This window comes from Manis pentadactyla, chromosome 13 (genome assembly GCF_030020395.1).
Source record: "Manis pentadactyla isolate mManPen7 chromosome 13, mManPen7.hap1, whole genome shotgun sequence".
Taxonomy (NCBI): Eukaryota; Metazoa; Chordata; class Mammalia; order Pholidota; family Manidae; genus Manis; species Manis pentadactyla.
This window is the reverse complement of record NC_080031.1, coordinates 3,046,314-3,050,314: the sequence shown is the minus strand read 5'-3', so window position 1 is coordinate 3,050,314 and position 4,001 is coordinate 3,046,314. Positions and strand designations below refer to the sequence as shown.

At 55.2% G+C, this 4,001-nt stretch overlaps 1 long non-coding RNA gene across 1 annotated transcript; it reads right to left on the bottom strand.

Moving 5' to 3' along the window:
- Window positions 1–2,126: 2,126 nt before the first annotated feature.
- LOC118929604 (uncharacterized) lies at window positions 2,127–3,699 on the bottom strand. Its single transcript, XR_008993305.1, has 3 exons — window positions 3,402–3,699; window positions 3,233–3,291; window positions 2,127–2,901 (listed from the first exon to the last, which is right to left on the bottom strand). It is a non-coding gene; the product is annotated as an uncharacterized LOC118929604 (long non-coding RNA).
- Window positions 3,700–4,001: the final 302 nt, after the last annotated feature.

Below are 4,001 nucleotides of genomic sequence, written 5' to 3'. Positions count from 1 at the left end.
TTCAACCATTCTATTCTGGGTTCACTGGTTCAAATCCAGCCCCAGGCCAACAATTACCGTAATCACTGGGTTTGGAATTCAGAGACTCTGACTTTCAGCAGACCTCTTGCTTATGTATCACCCACTGAGTTTTTACCACACATGTAGGCATGCAGTGACAAGAGAAACCGGAAAAGACTGGAAAACCCTGCTCACAACCCCATCTGCCTGCCCTCCCTACTTCTGGATGACCTTAAAAGGAGCTGCAGGACTGCAGGGTGCATCTGCCAGGGAACTAAGCATCAGCAAGCCAAGCCCGGGCTGATGCTGCCTGAGCCCACCCCAGTCCGCCCTTCAGGCCTGAGAAGCCATCCCCCTTCCCCACACCACAGTTAAGGCAGTGTCTCTCCCACTCTTCAAGTCATGCCACATCTGATCGGGAAAAAGCAAAATACATGTAGAAACCAGCAGATAAAAGGCTCCCCCAGGCTAGTATAGCCACTCACCAGCCCAGAAGGCACCAAGCCCCTGCCTGTTTCTGCGACTCTCTGCCTGAGTGGCCACAGGGTCTGTGGTGCCCTGCCACACCCAGGGTGACAGATAGTGTGACTGTGTGCAAGCTGCTCACTCCGTGGCTTCTCCGATCCTCGTGTTGTGCAGCTATTTTCATGCTCTCGGTTATATTTAACCCAAGTCATAATATTTGGGGGGTTGGAAGCCTGCTGTTTCACCAAGAAAGGCATTTAAATATTCTCAGTTCCAGAGAATTCCAAGGGCTCTGGGAAGAGAGTGAGGCGGTTGCCCCAGATTTGTCTGCCACATTGCATCACGTGGGCTCCATTAGCGGCTGGCTGGGGCCCGGAGCAGCAGCCTGAAGGAACGCTGTAGAAATGATGAAGAAGAGCCAGTGAGTGATATCAGCAGAGGGCTGGTGCCTCCGGGGGTCCCCGGGCACTCCCCCCACACACCCCCACCGGGAGGGAAGCTAATTGGCGATACCGCCTGTCTTGTCACCCCCACCCTCTATGTCAGGCTGAGGGGCAGGCAGAACTGAAGCCCCGTGTGATGGGAGGAGAGGCCCCGCTCGGCTCAGCTCAGCTCGGCCCCGGCCGGGCTCTCACTCCTGAACAGAGAGCGTCCCGGGAGCCCCATCCTGATCCAGAGAGTCGGTGTCCCCCCACAGGAAGCCCTGGTGAGGCCGGCAGGGACCCTGAGGCCACCACAGACCCTGTGGCCACTCAGGCAGAGAGTCGCAGAAACAGGCAGGGGCTTGGTGCCTTCTGGGCTGGTGAGTAGCTACACTAGCCTGGGGGAGCCTTATATCTGCTGGTTTCTGAATGTATTTTGCTTTTTCCCGATCAGGCGAGGGGCAGAGGACGGCTTGTCCACAAAACGTGGAACCTGGATCAATACTATTTTATTCTTTACAACACAAAGGCATCCCTGAGGACACCCACTCACCTGTGCCCAGATGTTACGGATACTCTGTGCACACTTTCTGACCCTGAGTCTTGCCATTGTTCTGGAAGTTCTTTCTGTCAGTCAAGTTGTACGACACCCTCCTCTGCGTAACTCAGACTTACTCGGTCTCTTTGCACCACTCGCCCTGAGCCACGAAGGGCAGTGGGGGCAGAACCCCAAATGTAAGGAGGTGGAGCCTGAGTGGACGGAGGGCCAGGACAGTGTGGTGGCCGCATGCTTTGTGTTACGGTGTCTCAGCACAGGCAGTTCTCAGAGCGCCAGGAGAGGTGTCGTGTGCCAGGGCCCCAGGCACCCCCGGTCTGAGCAGACTCCTGGCCCTCCCCACGGAGAGCAGGCGGCATAAGAACCTGCAAGGAGCCACGAGAACGGGTCCGGCTGTCCTGCCCAGTGGAGGCGTCCAGGAGCCAGTCACCCGGGGAGCAGGATTCAAGGAGACCTCTGTAGCCACTGAGGCCACTGTCCCATCTCCAGCCTGAACTCAAGCTCTAAAACCAGCAGTTGCTTCACATTCATGGAAACTGACATATGGTATAATTTTTTTTTAAACCTTCCAAGTTCCCTAGGCAGCTTTGACGTGAATATTAATACTAACATAATTTCATGATGATTAGAGAACACAATTAGGGGCTATTAATAATGACACAAATAATGACATTTAAGGCCTCATTTTAATTTGAGTAATATTCTGTCTGGTGGTATTTAAACAGCTCTGTCTAGCACAATTAGTACAGTGCTAGGGTGCAGTCACTGCTCACAGACTCCGTCAGTCCCACGGCCCACCTCCACGGCGAGGAAGATGGATGGGGCCCTACCCCAACCCGCTGCATGCAGACAGACCCTCTGCTCTGGCTGTGGCCTGGTCATCAGGGGTGGGGCCTGAGGACAGAGGGCCTAGTGAACAGAGTGCAGGGAAAGAGTCCGAACTGGAGAAAGTGGCTGTGGAGGACGGGAGCCCACTGGGCAGTCAGCTGCTCCATCCTTAGGGGCCACTCCTCCCTAAAAAGTCAGGGGGACAGGTTAGGTTTTCATGTTTCCAGCTTCTTGCAGTAAAATCTTACTTGACCTGCACACTGTGGCTCCCCATTTAGGCCCAGAAACCTCTGCGACCCTCTTCTTCAGTGGCATCATCCTCCTTCGGTCAGAGCACGCAGAACATCCTCACGTGACTATCCGGTTACCTTCCCGCCTCCCACCAGCCTGCCCTCCTGTTGAGGGGTTGGCCTGCATCTTATTTGCCCTCAGGCCCTCAGCTGCCAGGCGTGTGGTAGGCTCTCCGTGTTTCTTAGATGACTTAACGACCTAGCCACCGAGGGTTCTGCCTCCCCCCGATCAGGCCCACGTTTGAAGCTGGAACCCCCTCACAGCATTCCACTCCCGGAGTTCTAAACTGCAGCTCTTGGATGTTTCTGACCAACGGCAAACCCTGGGGGGATGACCGGGCTGGCAGAGGGGGTGTACAGGGAGGACAGGTGGGAAATACAAAATTCCAGTGTAAACCAGATACAGGCCAGTAGACTTAAAATAATCTAGGGCCCTTGGCCTGGGCACTAACGTACCCTAATTTCATGATACATTTTAGAGTCATAGACTCAATTCTGTGTGAAGAGAATTGGTAGGTAAGGCTGGCCTAGAAGTGAGGTTTCATCCCAATTCAGGTTTCTAGAGCAGAAGCTGAACCCTAACAACAAACTTCCTGCTAAATAACATCTTAAATGAAAAAGTAGGAGGACGGGGGTGTGGGGAAGGGGAAGAATGTCACTCGGGCATTTACCCAGGGCCAGGCATTTCAGGTACTTTACGCCCACTCCTTCTTTGACCCTCACAGTGACCCTACGAGATACATATTATTGTTGTTTTCATGTCACAGATGGGGACACTGAGGTTTAAAGAAGTTAAATTAACTGCCACACAGCAGCAGGTGGCTGGTCCAGGCTTCCCACCCAGGGCTGTCTGACTCCAGAGCTCAGATCGTGACCAGTCACCGTCATAGGGCAGGGGCCCAAGGAAGGCGAGGACCTGCGGGACGCTTATGGCTCACAAGAGGCTGGACGCCACCTGCCGAGTGGACATGGGAGACGAGGCAGCCTCTTGGTGTCCCTTCCACCTGAGGATCCTGTGAGGTCTGCAGGGGGAGAAATGGAAATGGCCAAGGGCCCGTGCAGGCAGCCCTGGAGCTGGCGAGCGCAGGCACTGCACCCGGGACCAGCGCACAGCATGAGCGCATCTGAGGATGGGGTTGGCAGGAAGCTGGCCCCAGCACAGGCTGCAGGAGCCTTTGGCTGAGGCTGGAGCTGCCGTGGAGGCCAGGGCAGGGTCTGCAAACAGCGGGGAAGTTAAGTGGAGCCTTTCTGGGTAATTGACTGTCTGCCTAAGGACCCCGTGCCAAGCGCAGGGAGGCCCAGGCCTGACACACGCAGCCTGTCTGGAGTCAGTTCTGCAGGAGCAGGGTGCCTGGTGGACAGCAGGCCTGCGACTTTGCTGTAAGGACCCCCATTTCCATTGCAGGCACCTTTTGTCTGAGTCCCTGATGCATGACTTGG